Genomic DNA, 19,191 nt, shown 5'->3' on the forward strand with positions numbered 1-19,191 from the left:
GCCCAGGATTTACCACTTGTCCACCGAGTGTACTTGAAGATAAAGTTCATAACTTGAACGGAAGGGGTAACACTCAGCCACTAGTAACGTTACGCAGCTCATCTGGGGATCTCAAAGTGCTTCCAAAGCATTCGATGTGCGATTACAGAGCAGGTCCTGTGTGTGATCCCCGTGCTTTGACAGGGGCAAACAGACGGAGTGACTCATGGTCACCCAGAAACACAGTGGCAGCTACCAGTGACCTATTTTCTATCTGTTGGATAGACCATCATGAGAAATCACTACAATGCTGTTTTTCTGATGTGTGCTAATAAAGAAAACAAATTCAGCTTGACACCTTGTCCATTTTCATTCAAAGAGTTGTGGCTGTTTGGAATCTCAACACCTCCGCCCAAATTGCTGGTACTGAGTTAGGAAGTGGGAGGTGACCAAATCCACACCAAGGCCTTTGCCGTTCAAGGCCAACCCAGACATCCACACTTGTTTACAGTTTCTTAGTGGATTTTTGTAATTGCTGTAAACCCCAGCATCGGGAACACTGGATGTTCCAGGCAGTGGAAGGTGCTGAAACAGTTTTTAGTTTTGTTTTGTTACTTTTAAAGTCTTTATAAGCGCTCTGCGCAGTGCTCAGCCCAGTAACGTTCACCACAGTACACAAAGCCCTGCTTTGCAAGATTTGGGAAGCTGGTCCAGTTCCAAGTGTTTTCTCAAATGATGAGGCAGAAGGTCTTTGATGCCTGCTTTCTCCATTCCCACAGACCAGTCCCCGATCTAACTAACAGTGTAGTGTCAGACCACAGTGGACCCAAGTAGAAGTGGTTGCTTCCTTGTCCACCCATCCCCCCACCCATTGTCAAAGCCATCCAGTAATGTCCTGTGAGTGAGGGACTCCTTGGCCCATGTTTAAGGCTTGGGGAAGCTAGAAACAAGAACAATGAGCACAAATGCCGTGGGAGGCATTGTTCTTCTTTGGGTTAGTTAAAAAAATGTCAGGAAAAGCATTGCTGTCCTCTGACTCTGGCCAAGAAATAGAAAACAATTGGCCGTTATCCTCTGAAGGTGTTATAGTATTAATGATATAACTGATACTTTCCCATGGAGTTTTCTGTAGGAGACGTTTCATAAATTATACATATGAGACATTTGATTATTAAATCTCATGTGTTTGTAAAAGTACTGGCGTCTCCCTGCTTGGCGTCTGTCCCCTTCCCTGGTCTTGCATCAGCAATGCAGAGGGGCTCCCCAGTGATGGCTCCTCCCATACACACTTCTGTGTCTTCACTGCTGTTCATAGACTTAACAGTTGATGACTTGCAGAATTTAGAATTCGGCAAAGCTCAAGGGGAACTAAGCCTTCTTGTCGTTGTACGCGGGCAGTCAGAGGCCTCGAAATGCTCCTTGTTGGCTTCGCGTGTGAACACACACCCCTGCGAACACACACACACACACCCTGTGAACACACACGCCCTGTGAACAAGGAAGTGTTGGCGAGCAAGGCATCCGTGGCTCTAGAAAGGCAAAAATGGAAGCCTAGAGCTCGGCTGGTCCTTGTACACCTGCCTACCTCCCTGTCCAAAGGCTGACCTTGGTACCTCCATTCCCTTGCTCTCGCCCAAAAGAGGTATCAAACCCGAGACCCGAGCTCTCCTCCAATGCCAGTCCTCTACAGCTCCAGGAAATCCATCACACACAACACTCTCGGCACCCCCAGCTCTTCCTTTCCACGGAGGAACACCCTCTCTGCCTCCTTGCCCTCCCCCACCTAGCTACCTACACCACCACTGTTTCCACATTGGAAGAACAGACTAGTGTGCAGTATAGTGCACGCACGCCAAGTTAGGAATCAAACTGCCCTAGGGTCACCTCCACGTACGTATCAACAGCTACAGATTAAAAGTCCTTAGAGCAGTGACATCCGTCCTACTATCTGGAGAAGAATTTAGTTTGAGCATCCGAGTTTCAAGGGACCACGGTTCTGCAGGTGTCTTTCTCTGAGCGACTGAATGTGACTATTCCATTAGGGCCAATGAACTAAGAAGTGCAAGTGGGAATTACTGTGCGTTAGGAAGGAGTTTTGCAGCCAAGACTGCCTTGAATAAAATGTTTTTGCACTGAAAAAAAAAAACCCTTTAAATGACTTGGTCTCTGGTTGCTGTAAAGGTCATCCAGGGTGGATGTTCTGTTTATATTGTATAGTATTTCATATGAAATAACTGCAGTTCATGAAACGTCTTCCCTAATGTTCCTGATTTCTAACAGCACATTTGTAACATGGTTTTTATTGTGTCCGTGTACCATATTGTAAATGATGATTCCTTGTCATGCTTAGTATAATAACTTAAAAGAAAAAAAAAAGGACAGGGATTTTTGTAAGTCTATATTTGAAAGTCCCTCCATATGGTAATATTGTGTTCATGTTGTTTATGTAGTGTTGTGTGAAATATCCATTTTGGATTGTGTTACTTTTTAAGATATTAAATAACATTTGGTTATATGTGTAAGTGGAATTTTTTTTTTTTTTTGCTACTTGAGGGAAAAATCATTTAGATGAGGTCGGGTTTTCGCTTTGATTAATGTGATTTTTGTAACAGAGTTCTGTTTCACATTCTTTATTACAGTTTTTAAATTGAAAACCAAAAATGGAGTTCCTGCATCGAAATTATTTTCCTATGGGTTTTAAAAAGATCACATTTTGGGGTGGATTTAACAGAGCAATGGTTAGAGTTGTGTGCGGTCCCCCATTTTTATGAAATTATAGAGCAACATGGTTATGTGGGGGATTTTTTTTAAAAAAAATCACTCATTTCAAAACAAGTTAAATGTCTTGCAGGTAAATACTGGGATCTTTGCATGTAGTTAGAAGTTAGGGATGCCTGCGTGTTCCGGGGTCTTCAAGATCTAGGCATGGGTTTCTAATCCTAACAGCATTCAAACACCATGTATTGAAAAGAATTCTTCTTTTCATTTTATGGCTAGGGTTGAGGAGATGACCCAAGAGAGTACTTGTTTCACAAACATGAGGACCCGAGTTTAGATTCCCAGTACCCACATAAACTCTGCGTACAATGGTTCTCCTTTATAGTAGAGGGTCAGAGGCAGGATCCCTGGGTTCACTGGCAAAGAGTCAAGCCAGATTGATTGTTGAACTCCGGGTTAAGTGAGAGACAGTCTTGAAAAATATAGCAGAGAGGAACTGAGGAAGACATCTCAGGTCAACCTCAAAGTCTCCATATACAAGCATGTCTACACACACATGAACACATATGCATACATCTCACATAGAATTGTGTCTGTATTAAACACGCACAGACTGTCATTCTTTGTCAGTTCCCATTAACAATCACCTATAACTACTTTCAGAGTATTTATGTCACGATAGTTACTGTGAATAATCTAGATATGGCTTAAAGGATGTCATCTTTGGACGTGCATAGGTTATACACAAACACAGAAGCATTTTCTGCTACAGTTGAGGATTTGAATATCTGGGGAGGGGATCCTGGAGCCAATGCGCTGGGGCTCGGAAGGATGCCTTTACATTCTTTTGAGTCCCCTCCCTGGTGACAGACCTTTGGAGAATGAAGTCTATCTTAAACTAAAAATGATGTTCTGTCAAATGAACGATTAAGCTAAGAAACAGCCTATAACCCCCGAACACTAGACTGCTACAATTAAGATCAATTTTCTTGTAAAGGCAGAATCCTAACCCAGACTCCCCAAAATGTCTTGGACAATAATCTCATCTTTTGAATTAATTTGAAGAGCCCAAGGTGGTGACTTTGAAGGCAATTCTCATTTTGTTGAGCCTGTCTTGAGCTTGTCTATATACACTGCACAGCAGAGCTACTCCCATTTTCAGGTGTGAAATGGGAATGAGCCAGCGCATTGTTCCCTGGTGACTTTAGCATCACCGGCTGCTGTGGTCAAAGGAAGGGCACTGTGTGTGCTTTTCAGCAGAATCCAGGGACCTGGATGCTTGGGAGAAATCTGGGAACTTCATAAGAAGATTGAAAGCAGGTTTCTGGCTCCTTTGAGAGAACAGTCACAGTTCGTAAAAGTCTTCTCTTTCCGAAGGAAATGGTATGGATTTAACTTGCTTTTACATGTTTCAGAGTGGGGAGACTCCCGCCCCCTCCATAGAGAAAATCCAAATGGAATATAATTGCTTCCTACTCTGTTTGCTGCCATGAAATGGAGAAACAGTGAATAATAAAAAGGAGTTAGTCACCTGACTTCCATAATGTACTTAACTGTAAAATCTTATCCCTACTATGGGAATACTTGGATTGACTCATACTCCCATTTTCAGGCCCAGTGACTCCAGACTTTTCCTGTCAAACAAATAGTTCATCTTGCAACCTGTGAGGCTGTGTGCGGTGAATATATGCACTCAGCCCCATGTAGTAATAGCAAGAAAAGAGAAGGCATCTGCACTTAGGCTAGGCGGGGTGGAGATTTTGCTGCATCTTGAAAGGGTCACGGGAATGCCCTGTGAAATGCAATCTGATAGGTAAGAAAAGTAAGACATAGTTTGGATCCAAAGGGCAAAAATGAATATGTTGCTTCCTTCTTGGTCGTGTCTAGGAGTTTGGGGCTGCATCTACTACACCCTAAAGTGGACGAACAACATGAATCCAAGGTGAGTCTCAGCCTAATGCATGCTTAAGTATTTATTCTCCAGCTTCCAGGTTCCATCAAACAAAGGCCTTCTTGGTCACACCCCTTCGTATTTCCTTGTTTCTCTTTATGGCAAAAGTCCACACATTATCTTCTATTACCTTGGATTTCTTTTATATTACTATACTGCCTAAATACATTTTTTGTGATTATTGTCATGCTATTAGCATTTGATCATGGGCCTAGAGATGGCTAGCAGGTTATGTCCTTTGTCACTGAGTCTAATGACCTGAATTTTATCCCTGGGACCCACACAAGAGGGGAGAACTAACTCATGCAAATGGCCCTCTGATCTCAATACACATGATGTATGATGCACACACATCCACACACGTACATGAACATTCAAATGCACAAAAAACATTAGGACTATTTTTTAAGATTGTGTGTGTGTGTATGCACATGTGTGCACCAGTGTGCATGTTCCTGTGAAAACCAGAAGAAGTCATCAGATACCCTGGTTCTGCAGTTGTAGGTGATTGTTAGCTGTCTGATATAGTGACAGGAACTGAACTCAGGTCTTCTGGGAGAACAGGAAACATTCTCTTCAACTCCCTAAAACAGCTTGAAAAGAAAATAATTTTTAAAAATGTTCTCAATTATTTATAACCACAATGGATTAGTTATATCTTAAATTTCCTATTCATATTCGTGGATAGAAATATTCCTAGCCCCGAGTCCACAGACCAGTGTAGTCCAGCATCTCATTTCCGCTCACTTCTGTGTTGGGAGCGTTTTGACTGCCAGCTCTCCTATGGGAGTCACCCATGTGTGTTCACTCGGGGTCAGATAAATAACTGGCCATGGGCGGGTATGTACAGATGGGTATATGGATGGATTACTGATGGTGATTACTCTCTCCAAGGCTTAGAGAACCCTGGAGAAGAGAGGGCCGAAAGATCAGACGAGCAGAAGGAGGGCGGAGATGACTCCGTGATGCTGACTTACCATGTATCATGGCTATTGTATCATAAAGGCACACCTTCTGTGGTCGCCTGCACTGGGGCAACACAAGCCTGGGCCTGTGGAGATCCATTCAGACACATTCTTAACAAATAAGCAAACAAGATCTCTATTGCAAAGTGCTAAAATATATTTTATGATCATTTGCCTTTTACGTTTCCAAGAGTAAAAAATGGTTTTTTTTTTCCTTAGAAAATCTTCCTTTCTTCTTTCTTCCTTCTCTCTCTTCCTCCCTTCCTCCTTCTCTTTCTTCCTCAGCTTCCTTTGCCCATATCATCCTGCTTTCTTTATTCCATCCATCTATCAACTGTCTGTCTGTCTATCATCTGACTGTGTCCGTCTATTTACCTATCTATCTACATATCCTTCTATCAATCTTGTATCATCTATTTTTTATCTATCTACCATTGATCAGTCTATCATCTTTTTTTTCCTCTGCCACGGCAGTGAAACAAAAGATGTTTGTAATGACTGACTCTCTGAAAGATAGATCACTTGGGGAAATTATTCTCAACTTTTAAAATATCTGTGCTTCAAGCCAGCATCTTCCATTCTTTTTTGTTTGTTTGTTTGTTTTTTCGAGACAGGGTTTCTCTGCAGCTTTAGAGCCTGTCCTGGAACTAGCTCTTGTAGACCAGGCTGGTCTCGAACTCACAGAGATCCGCCTGCCTCTGCCTCCCGAGTGCTGGGATTAAAGGCGTGCGCCACCACTGCCCGGCGAGCATCTTCCATTCTTTGTCCAACCTCAGTGTGGAACCCTTTTCTCTTCCTCTACGATGAAATAACAGCTCAGGGGTCATTGCATGGGGGGGCACCCATCTGCCAAGCACGTGCCCCATCATTGATCACTGTGGCAGGACAAGTGAGATGGACTTCTAGCAGACCGGAGAAGACAATCATTTCTTTCCTTCTGCGGCCTTCCTGTGCTCTGTGAAGGAAGCTCACGTGAGGCGAGGCATATGAACTGAAGAGCAAAGTGTCCAGATTGGGTAAGTTCAAAGAGTCTCTGGAATAAGGCCCCAGTCTTGGAGAGAGGTGTCTCTTCCATGCCTCCTCTGTCATTAATAACAGCCACCTGAAGTAGACCAGGGAGGCTCCCGAGGGGCCATATAAGAAGTCAGGCAAATGGGCATCCTGGAGGATGTGTTTTCATTTGACTCGTTTTCTTGTGAATCGATAAAACTATAAGCACGTAGGAAGGTTTTCCTGAGTTCAAGAGGACACTTAGTGGAGATTTTAGGTCAGAGCATTTCCATAATAAACAAACGAACAAACGAAAAACCCTTTTACTTTGTAATAGTTTGAACTCATAGAATTGCAAAGAAATCACACGAAGTTCTTCCTTGTCCTGTGCCCAGTTTCCCTCATTAGCTACATCTCATTTTAATAGGGTACATGGGTCTCTATTAATGAATGAGCACTAATATTTTTTAATGATTACTACTAGAACTTTAAAATATTTTATTCTACTTCTTGAGTGGTGCGTTGCATGTGTGCATGCATGAGTGTGTGTGTGCACGCACGTGCACATGTGTATAGAAGAGAGAACAACTTGAAAGAATAGGTCCATCGCTTCCACTATGTGGGCTCTGAGGATTGAACTCAATTAGTCAAGTTTAGCAGCAAGCACCTTTACCCAATGAGCCAGCTTGCTGGTTTTTGAATGTTATACACTGAAGTACATACTTCCTTCACATTTCCTTACTTTGGATATTCTATAATTTTTCTGTTCCAGGAGCCTGTCTAGGATTCCATATTAAATTTGCTTGCATGTCTCCTGTTCTGAGGTTTCGTTCCCTTCCCTTCGTTTCCCTTCACCGCCTGTGTATACACAGGCCCTTCTGCTGGGGGAAGAAAGCACTGGTACCCTTTGGGTACTATAGCAGGAGTTGACACGCCCCTACCTCCTCCTCCATGCTTCCAACCTCTGCAGAGCTTAGCTTCTGCATATTTCAAGGTTCCAATGCTATGCCGCCACAAGGACTCCCTGAGCCTGCTTCTCTCCGTCCATGCTCTGGTAAAACCTGCATAGTTTCCAGCCCTGTGTTCTCATCGTTTTCTTTCTAATCTTAGAGACAAATGTCATTCGAGACCTCGTCCTCTACAGAACAACTCGTTTCACAAGGGGGCTCCACTCATCCTGCGTTCTCAGTGCCCCATTGAGCGAGGAAAGTTACAGGAGGATTCGCTGCGCAAAAAGTGGACTCAGCGCGCTGGCTGTAAGGGAACTTCCAGCGTGTGGAACACCATCTGAAGGCTGCCGCTCTGTAGCCTTTGAAAATGTGTTCGCTGGGGAGGGCTAAGGAAAGCCAGGAAGGAAGAGCTGGCCTTTGGAATGTCATAAAGTTGTTAAAAGATTAGAAGATGAAGTGGAAATGTCTGGCCTTTCTTAGGACAACCCGGGGTCCCTTTGCTTTAGACTCTGTGGGCGTAGTTTCTACACGCAGTGTCCAGTGTGCGGGGGTGGGTGCAACGCGGCATAGGCAGGGGGCGTCTTAAGGTAGAAGGAGAAGAGCAGCGGATGTGGCTCGGTGGGTAGAGCGCTTGCTTCAGACATGCGCAGATCTCTGGGTTCAATCCCCAGCCCCACACACCTTCGAGAGTGTGGATGCAGGGAGAATCAGAGTCAAGGCCATCTTCAGCTCCATAACCGCTTCAGCCTGGGCTCCTACGGGAATGAGACTCCATGTCTTACCAAAAAAAAAAGGGGGGAGGGAATTCTAGGAAAACCCACAGAACCAGCTAATTCTGAGAAACTGTTGATTTGCGGAGGGGGAAATGTTGTTTAGCGCAACGTAAGATCATTTGCAGGGGGCTCTGAAGCCCTGCGCACTCTGGGCCTTAGATGGGGCGGGGGCTTCCCCAGTGGCTGCAGTATTTATGAGCTCAGGCACAGCGTGTTTCCTTTTAGCTGTATCTCCCATCTAAAGGCATCTGACTATTGTTTAGGCAAAGTTCCCACAAAAGTATAACAAAAATTTATTCTCTCTCTTGATGTAACCCCCACCCGTCTTCGCCACGCGTTCCTCTTTCTTCTGTTTCTTGTCATGTCTTCCCCCCTCCCCAAAGTCTTCTGTTCTTTGTCTTTAAGCATCTGTGGGAGGGAGTTTGGCCTTCGGATAATTTTTCACCTTAATGTTCTCATTTCTTTCTGCACATTGCACGCTTTTCAAACAAACCCTTGAATTTGATTTCTTGATAACCTTTCTGCTATCTTCCTCCAATAGCTGCCCCAACCATATATATATATATATATATATATATATATATATATATATATATATATATATATATGAATGACTTTGTAGCTATAACATAGAGACTTAGAGATTAACTGGGGAGTCGACTATCTTAAAGCACTGTGGTTCCTCTCCAATACTCAGTTTAGCTGAACCTCAATTGCTTTTCCTAATTAACAAGCCACCATCTCGGCTTAGGCTTGCTCTGGTTCAGATGCTACCAGAAATCTCCAAACACTTCAGTCTTCCTGAGCTCTTAGGGTGGGAACATTTAGAGGGGTTACAAGAATGAAGCCATCTTGGTGGCCCCGGGTTTCAGACACAATAGTTACCATCCTACTCTGAAGTTGGTTTTCAGGTCAAGGGACAAGGTCTCCAAAGACAAGTACCCTGGGGGCGAGGGGTCCTGAATGACATAGGGAAGACAGGTGCCCACGTCCACTCCTCACAGAAGTCTTGCCTCCACGGCAACAGCTCTCCTCGCTTCAGTTGCTGGCCCGCTCTGATTTCCCACTCTAAGGATGTTTATTTTAAAGTCAGAACACTGTGGGCAAAGCAAATGGTGACGAATGTGAGATCATAACAGAAGGAAGCATGGGGAACGGCTGACGTCCTGAGTGAACATGTATTGTCGACACAAGCGGGGCCATGTCAAAGACCCCCCCCCCCCCCATGCCTCAGACCCATGGGAGTGGCAAGCCCAGGTAGGGCTCACGGAAATGACAAAAGCCTTCCCCCGCTCTGCGTCTAGATGCTGACAGTGTGCAAAATTCAACAACACCAGCTTCTGGGATGACTGTGAGCAGAGACTGCTTCCCTACAAGGCTACCTTCCCCTCTCTTCCTGTGTTGGGTTGTGTAGTAGAGGTCTTTCTATTAGAGGGAGCACAGTCCACCAGATCCCGACCTCTCTCTCTTCTCTCTCTCTCTCTCTCTCTCTCTCTTTCTCTCCTCTCTGTCTGCCGTTTCTTCCCTCCAGCGTCACCCCAGTCAGGTTCCCAGGCCCAAGCTATGCAGGCAGAGGCAAGGAAGGGGGACTGACTACCCACATGGGTTTATTTTAATGCCCTCAAGCTCCACAGCACTCGCCTTGGTAAGTCTCTCCTCCACAGATGTTCTGGATGCCCCCCTGCCCAGCGAAGGCTGAATTGGGTTTTCTTAAGTATAAAAAGATTTACTGCAGGTCGGGTGGCACAGGCTTGTTAATACAGCTACTTGGGAAGCTGAGACAGGGGAATTCCTGAAGTTGGGTCTAAGATGCAAACCCCAGGACCTAGTGAGAGGCTGTGTCAAAAGAATAGCGGTCCCAGTTGTTCCTGAGGAACAACACCCCAGATTGAGCTCTGTCTTCCATATTCTCACCCCCACACTGGCACCTCCCCTCCCCCCCACATATCCGGTAAACTGATGGCTGATGTCTAACTCACTGACAGAGTGCTTGCTGTGGGTTCCATCCCCAATAGCACTAAAGAAATAATCAACCTTATTTTCTTTTTCAAGCTGCATATTGATGAGTCTCCTCTTTAACTGAGCAAACGAATTCACATGGTTTTAATGGAAACTCACCCAGGAGTTTCTGAGTGAGTTAGAGGGGGAGCAGACAGCACTGAAAATAAGTATCATTTATTCTTTTAGAGTCAGAGGCAAAACTGCCGTGTAAGAGAGATGAATCATTTATAGCCGATATAAACCAGAAGATGTTCTCCTGCCATTTCTCTTTTCTGTTTATTTCTTTGCTTGTTTGTTTGATATAGAAGGCTTCTCCATATCAACGTTTTGAGCGTTGAAACTCTCGGTTAAAGTGATTCTCATGACCCAGCAGCCACTTGAGTAGCGAAAACTGAAGTGTGCACCGTGGTGCCAAGGTTGTTTTAGCTTCGCTTAAATACTTAAACTCTTCCCCCCCACTCCCTGAACGACTTGCCCCAGCTAACTCATTTCCTCGCAGAGTCCAAGGGAAAATCGCAGACACCCTTCACACACTGGGGAATCCAGTACTTCCCAACCAGTACTGGGCTTAGCTTCTTCTTACCGTAATTGTAATACATAGAAAACACGCATTTCAAAAATAGAGCTTACAAATGGTAGGCCACTAATGGGGGTTGCCTTTTAAAATATCGGGCCTTCTTATGGATGTTTAGAATGGTTCTGAAGGTCTTTTTTGGGGTTTCTGAAACACTATACTAATAAAGGGCATTTTAATTGGACACGTTTAAATGTAGGCTGAGTATCCTTTATCCTGATTGCTTGAGGCTAGCAACGTGAGAATTTTGGATTTTTAGACTAGGGATGCTATGGTGATTTGAATGAGAATGCCCTGCCCCTGGACTCACATGTCTTAATACTTGATCCCCAATTGGTGGAACTGTTGGGAAAGGGTTAGTAGGTGTGGCCTTGTGGGAGGAGGTGTGTCACTGGGGGTAGGGTTTGAGGTTTCAAAGCCCATGCCTTTCCCAGTGGCCTTTCCCATGGCCTTCCCTTCTGAGTCCCTTAGGAAGTAATTACCAAATCTTTAACTTTGTATCTGAAGAACCTACAAGTTCACTCTCCTTAGGAGGAAAACACTGAACATTTGCTACTTTAAATAGTCATTTTACCAAAATTAGTGGTTAAACAAGGCTCTCTCTGCTTGTGGTTCTCTCTCAAGATGGGAGCTCTCAGCCACTGCTCTAGATCCACGCCTGCTTGCCTGCTGCCACGCTCCCTGCCATGACGGTCATGGACTCTAACCCTCTGAAACTGTAAGTCCCAATAAACTCTTTCTTCTGTAAGTTGCCTAGACCTTAGTGTCTGCACAGCAATAGAAAAGTAACCAAGGCAGATGTTCAACTTGTAACCTGTGTGCAACTTTTCTAAATCTAGAATTGAATAGTGAGGACCCTAAGTCCATTAAGCATGTTTATACAAGTGTAGCTGCATTTATCATAATAGAATTTGGATATCCATTATTTTGAAAGGAGTAGTCCAGGCTGGACTTAAACTGGAGAGCCTTCTGCCTCAGCCTTGCGAGGGTTGGAACTTTAGGTGTGCACTGCCATGCCTTGTTTAACCACTAATCTTGATAAAATGACTATTTAAAGTAGCAAACGTTCAGTGTTTTCCTCCTAAGGAGAGTGAACTTGTAGGTTCTTCAGATACAAAGTTAAAGATTTGGTAATTACTTCCTAAGGGACTCAGAAGGGAAGGCCAGCCCTGTGAGTGGAAAGGGAATGATGCAGCCATGCTCACCATGCCACGGAAAAGTACACCTGTCTGCGACAGATCCTGGTTTGAAGCTTTTCCACTAGCTCCCCAGCTGGGATTTGGCAGCCAGCATCATCCTGGAATATATTTTTATCCTGGAGTGTCTTAGCCTTGCCTTTAAACTAGTGACTGCTTGGACCACTTGCCATTGAATTCTGGATGCTCTGGCATGCTCCAAGTCCAAGTGGGAACATATATATATACAGGAAGAGTAGACAAAAGGGGAGGGACTAGGGAAGTGCTGCTCAGGGGTGGATGCAAATTCCCAAAATGCCCAGTGTATGACTGTGCCTCACTGAAACCAAAGTTTCTCTTAAAAACTGCTGTTTTTTTTTAAATATGTACATTGCAGGAAACAGGCAAAAAAAAAATCAATCATCACTATGCCAACCAAAAAAAATATATTTCAAATGACCATATTTCTTTGATCAGTTTTATATATTTTAGAGCATAATTGGAACCACGAAGTCCTAACTCTCCTAAAGCCCACCTCTTCCCCACACACATCCCCAGCATTTCCCGTGACTGACGGCAAATGTTCTGTTGCATTACTTTCAGTGGCTGCTTAGCTGTCACCTCCTGGGCCAACTTCCATCTAGGCCTTTTGGCCGAGTGTTTCTTCAGGCGTGTTCCTGATGTTGAATTTTTCGGCTTCGGCCAACATGGTGCTGAGAAAATATGGAAGTGTTCTAGGATTAGAGTTGCTATGTAAAATTCTGCCCACACGCAGAAGACTTTTTAAGCATGTGGCCACAGTTCCTAGAATAATCTGTTGTGTTCACCTATATTCTCGCCAATGGTTAACATTAGCTAATGGACCATAAGATCGCTTTCATATTGGCGTTTTACCAATTGCATCCACTCGTTTACCACTGGCATTTGATGACTGGGCTGTTCTGCACTGTGCAAAATCATTTTGGCTGTTGAGTCTTTACCAATGAAGGCATCATATCTTTAAGTTTGAATAAATTAGGATATTAACAATATATTTCTTGACTTTTGTACTTCTAAAAGTACCACGAGAAACCGAACCAAGAATTTCTGGTTAAAGATATTTTGAGACAAATTAATTTTTCTTTTTCTTTTTTTTTTTTTTTGGTTTTTCGAGACAGGGTTTCTCTGCAGCTTTTTTAGAGCCTGTCCTGGAACTAGCTCTTGTAGACCAGGCTGGCCTCGAACTTACAGAGATCCGCCTGCCTCTGCCTCCCGAGTGCTGGGATTAAAGGCGTGCGCCACCACCGCCCGGCTTAATTTTTCTTATATAACCTTTTTTTCAGCCTAAGCAGCCAGAAAAAGTATATTCAAATTCAAAACTGTTTTTACATTTTCATTCTCAAGTGCTCGGGCACAATGCAAAACATGATTTGGTACCCAGTTTTCTGGGGAGACATTGACAACACAACCTAGACCCTTTTATTCTGTCTGTATGGCTTTGAGCACAAGGTCTTCCTAATTCCCATGAAGATACAACCACTCATGGAAACTGTTTTGCGTTGGAGCCCTGAGTAAAACACATGAAGACTACTTGACATTGTTTGCCTCTGTTACTAACATTCAATTCCCAGGATGCAAGAGGATTTTCAGGTTTTTAAAATGTGTCCATAATGAAGAAACTCGAGGGTACTTAAACCAAGGAGAGCTTTCTTTGCCATTTTCTTTCACGGTAATGGTTGGGCTATAGTGTGTTTAGTACGGAACAGATTATAAGTGGGACCTCCTTGTGAAAAGGGATTGTCAAAAAAATTTTTTAAAAAGATGCTCTATGAAGAAGATCAGCTGCTCTGGTTCTTAGGCTGCTCAGAAAGAGCCAGGCCCCTGCAGCAAGCTACTCTTTGCCTATTAACAGGCAATAGAAAATGTACAGGAGGACATGAACACACAGTTCTCTGAGTTTTGAGTGCAGTCTTGTAATGGGGTGCACTTTTACTGAGCCAGAAATTGTTAGTAATAAAAGAATATTGAGGGAAAATGTTTAGATTCCCAGAGAATTCTAGAACTTAGAGGAACAGTCTGGGTTCGCGGTTAAAGGTTAATAGCTGAGACTATGCCGTAAGCTGCAATAAAATGGAAGTTTTAGTTATCTTGCCCCCAATAAACAGTTACGATTTTGAACACATGAAAGATGGAGACCATTTTTTTTTCATAATTTAAAATAACAGTTAAATGAATTTCTTGGCAATAAGCATTTTAAATTCTTGTAAATATTTCTTTTTTAAGTCATTGAAAAGAACAGATCACTTATTTCGACTGCCTTTTTGACACAGAACCATCTTTTCTGTGTAGACACAGGGAATAAATATTATTGTTCTTGGTAATCACGCTGATGTCATTTCAGGCTGTTCACCGTGTGTATGCACATGGTATTGGCTATCCCTTAGAGCAAGCTGAACTTGCAGCTCCTGTCTATACAAAACCACGTCCTGACATCACAGAAATAACTCCAGACACTCCCCCCAAGACCTTTGGAGACTGCGGGGAATTAAAAAATGATCGAACTATGATCCCAGGTTTATTGGCAGGTCTAACCCATGGCTCTTCACTCTGTAGCCTGTTTCTGCCAGGGTTAATTGCATATTAGTCTTCTCTACAGAGAATTCTTGTTAAGTTCTGTGCAATCATCAATGTCTACAGATAAGTACCTTGCCCGTTCTCGCTTGAGTATGGAAGATGTCCTCAACCTAGCTGACTCGAGGCTCCAAGGCCATGAAATGTTGCTTAGTTGATTATGTTCAGGGAACAATGGAGTGTGTTGGCTTGCTTCTTGAATAGTCCCTGAAACAGATGGACTCGTGTTTATCTAGAGAGCCACAGTTCCGAGAACTCCTACCTTGTTATCGAAAGGAGAACTCTCCCTCCAGTCTCTAAATTAGAAAAACCTGCTTCCCTTTAGTGGGCATATAGAATATCTCCATGTTTGATGATGACCCAGAAGTCACCCCTTCCCTGCTCTAGCAGAAGTCATATGATGGGTTCCAGATGGTCTATGGAGCTGTCAATCCCAGACATAATAGATGACATCAGAGAAAACAAGAAGGAACTGAGTATTCTCATCCTCTCCTCTCCCTCCCTTTCTCTCCCACTCATCTTTTATTCCCCCTCTCTTCTAGTTTTAATAGAAATCTTAACCACCCAAGTATATACACCAGCATACTTATCTATAGATATCTATAGTCTCAGATAAAAATCTGCAACACTCATTTTCAGAATGCTTCATCTTTTCAAGCTGAAAAGCTATGTATTAATCAATAATTTCTCATTCTTTCTCTACAGTCCATGCCGTTCTGCTTTATGTCTCTCAATTTAAATTCGTGAGTGGAATCCTATGGCATCATTTTGTAACCAGCTAATTGCACGTTGTGCAAAGTCATCAAGGTTCCTGGGTCATAGTTTGTTGTGTACATGTACTTCACTTAGCTCTTTATTCACCTTCAAGGGATGCCTGGGTTTCTTCCACTTCACTTTGATGCCTTACTTTCTGTCAGTGGATACCTGGTTTGCTTCCACATTCTGGATAACGTGAGTGAAGATATTGTGAACAAGGCTATCCAAATGTCTCTTCATGACTCTGCTTTCAATCCTTTGGATTTTATAAGACAGTGAGATTGTTAGATTACATGCTACTTCTGTTTTTACTTAGTTGAGGAGCAGCCATATTGGTTTCTACGGTGGTGAGACCCTAATACATTCTCACCAAGAACACACAAAGGTTCTGAATTTTCCATATCCTTGCCAAACCTTATTTTCTGTTTGAATGAGAGTAGCCACTCAGATGGGCGCGCCATTTCTAATGTTCTTTAATAATGCTAGAGATCAAAACTTTAATAAGCAAGCATGTTTCCTCCGAACTAGATCTTCAATTCTTGTTATAGTTTTAGTTTGTATTTCCTAATGGCTAATGGCATTGAACATCTTTTTCATATGTTTAGTGGCCATTTGTTTATCTTTTAAAAATAATGGGGTCTCACATGTCCTAAACTGGTCTCAAACTCCTTGTGTAGCTGAGGATGACGTGTTAGACCACCTGGTCCCACAGAATGCTGTGTACAGTTGGGGGCCACCCCATCTGATTTATGCAATTCTGAGGATTGGGACTCTGTATATGCTAGGCAAGGACCCTGCCCACTGAACTACATGTCCCGTGCTCCATTTGTACATTTTCTTTGATGAAAACAGTTTGACCAAGTCTGTGCCTCACTTTATAGTCAGGTTGCTTCTGGTTGCTGAAGGTCGTTCAACAACACCCGTTTGTTTCTCTGCCACCATAAGCCTTTCTAAACAGCATTGTGAGGGTGATATTTCTTTGATTTCTTTCTCAGCCCATGTATCATCTGTGTAAAGGAGGGCTACTGGTGTTTGTGAGTTAATCTTGTATCCTGCTACATTACTGAAGGTGTTCATGAGCTGTGGAAGTTCATTGGTAGAATTTTTGTTGTCATTTATGTAAACTATCATATCATCAGCAAATAGTAAGAGTTTGACTTCTTCTTTTCTGATTTGTATCTCCTTGATCTCCTTTTGTTGTTTTATTGCTCTAGCTAGGACCGCAAGAACTATATTGAATAGATATGGAGAAAGTGAGCCACCCTGTCTTGTTCTTGATTTCAGTGGGATCGCTGGGAGTTTCTCTCCATTTAGTTTGATGTTGGCTGTTGGTTTGCTGTATATTGCTAGACTTTTTCTTATGTCTTTAACCTTTATCTCAATACTCTCTCTCTCTTTGATGCTAAAAGTTCTTCATTTTGTCTCTCAAATATGTCTTAGAGGCCTTGGGGTTTGTAGACATGGTTTTCTCCTTATTGCTATCTCAGTGTAGGGATCCATCAGCTTCACCTTCAAGCCCTCTCTTCCATTTGGTTTAGAGTCTTTGGGATGCCCCTTACTGAGGTTCATAGTTGATTTACTGGGCTCTTCGATTATAAGATTTCCATTTATTTTTACATCTCCCCTTGCCAAGATTACCTCTAAGTCTTGTATAACTATGCTTGATCTATAGAGTTGTTTATTTGTAGCTTTTTTTGAAATAATTGATCTTTTATTTTTTTTCCGCTTTGGCTATTATAAAGTTGGAAGCCTAGGCCTATGCATGCTAGGCAAGTTTAATACTTCTAAGCTGCTTCCTGATGATTTCTGAAAGCAATAATTATAAATAGAGCAATCTTTTGGATTCTTCCTTGTCCAATATTTCATCCCCAACAGTGTCTTTGATTTAGCCATTGAAGATTTATGGGCATTTAGAACTATTCTGTCTTGTTTCTTTCATGTTTTTATTTTGTGACTTGTATGCTTTGGGAGAATAGTTCCTTTAACTTCATATGAAGGTGTTCTTAATTTTTAGTCCTCTATAAAATTCTATAAAATTTAGTATTCAACTTGGGGTTCTTTACTCAATTCTTAACATCTGATTGGCAAATAAAAGTGAAAATTTAGAAAATTTTCATGTGATTGACTTAAAAATAGGACTCCTACCCTTTATTCAGTTTGCTGAAGCTCAGTCATGTGACCACGTCCAACCGCAAAGGAGAGTAGGCAGTGTAATAGCCGCACAGAGAGAAATGGATTTGGGCCAGATGAAATCAAGCAGTATTAGTCAAAGATTGCTCTGTATAAACTCTACTATGGTTTGGATGCACAATGATTCCCACAGCTCATGTGTTGAACACTTGGTCTCCAAGTGGGTGGCACTGCCTTGGAAGGGTGAGGAACTTCCGGTAGGCGGGGCCTAGCAGGAAGAAGTGGGTCACTGAGGGGCAGGCGTTGAGGTTGTAGTTCAGATCTGGTCTCTGTGATCTCTCTGCTTCCTGTTCCACAAAGGCGAGGGATGTCTATGAGCCTCTGGGGGCCATTCTTATTCCAACCACCACACCTGGTGAACCTAGCTAGAGGAAAGAGGTCACAGGAAGACAGTCCTACCTGGACCACAGTCTGCAGCTTCCTCTTCCACTTCCTGGCTGTCGTGTGAACTGCTGTGTTCTGCTGCTTGCTTTCCATCACAACTGACGGACACCTCTGAAACCATCGTCCAAATGAAATAGTTTTTCTCTTTAAGTTGTTTATGCCACATTATTTTGGTCATAGGAACACAAAGGCAGAAATACAGTATCTTTGAAAGTTTATGTTCTTCTATTTTTTTTCTCTTTTCCAAACTCTCATTCGAGCCTATGCATTGTTTCTCCTTTAGGTTTTTTTTTATTGTTTCTCTCATGTCATCTCTTTTATTTTTGGTTTTAATCATTAGATGGTTTCCTGATTCATTCCTCAAATTATTCTGTTGAAAGTTTTTCTTGACTCTCATCCTGGAGGAGACTGAGCCTACATCCACTCCCAGGCTATGCCGCTGAATCAGACCTCACCCCTCAACTCCAATATTTCAAATTTTGAAGTGCTTATCTTACTTCCTACTGATTTATCAAACCTTCTGTTCATTTTGAAGATGCAATGTCTTCAGTTTCTGGGAGTCTAACAGGCTTTGCTCTAGTTTTTCCCCAAGCCCCTCCTTCTCGGATCACCTCTCCTGATTGTTTATAATAATGACTGTTTATTATAAGCAAACTCCCCTTCTGCCTTTTTTATTTGTCTCAGATGGTCCATTGATATTAAGGGTAAAATTCTCCCAGTAGATTGGAGCATTTGTATACTCGAAGAGGGTTTTGTTTCAGGTGATCAGACAGGGAAGCAATGGTCGTGTTGAGAGCCCACAAAAATTCAGAAACATGGATATTTTATTTGTAATAAAAAATAATAAAAGAAACAGACTCGTCATCTTTGGAAATAAAAAGCTTTAGGTATCACCTTCCTGCACACCAGGACTTATTGCTTATGCTATTTCTTTAAGGATTCCATTTGTGTGCAGTCATGGTTTTGGTATCTGAAAATACTCAGTTCTTAAATGTTTGGAGTGTCCTGCAGGACCAGCCCCCTGTCCTTTATTCCCACGCCCCCCAGACATCTCTGTGTTGCCTCTTTGAATCTCCATCTTATTTTCGCATCATCTTTAAAGTTGGAGTGCTATCTCAAAGAGTACATGTTTGTCTCTTACTGGACCTCTCAATATATTAATTTTTTCTCAGCAG

Source organism: Arvicola amphibius, chromosome 4 (genome assembly GCF_903992535.2).
Source record: "Arvicola amphibius chromosome 4, mArvAmp1.2, whole genome shotgun sequence".
NCBI classification, from domain to species: domain Eukaryota; kingdom Metazoa; phylum Chordata; class Mammalia; order Rodentia; family Cricetidae; genus Arvicola; species Arvicola amphibius.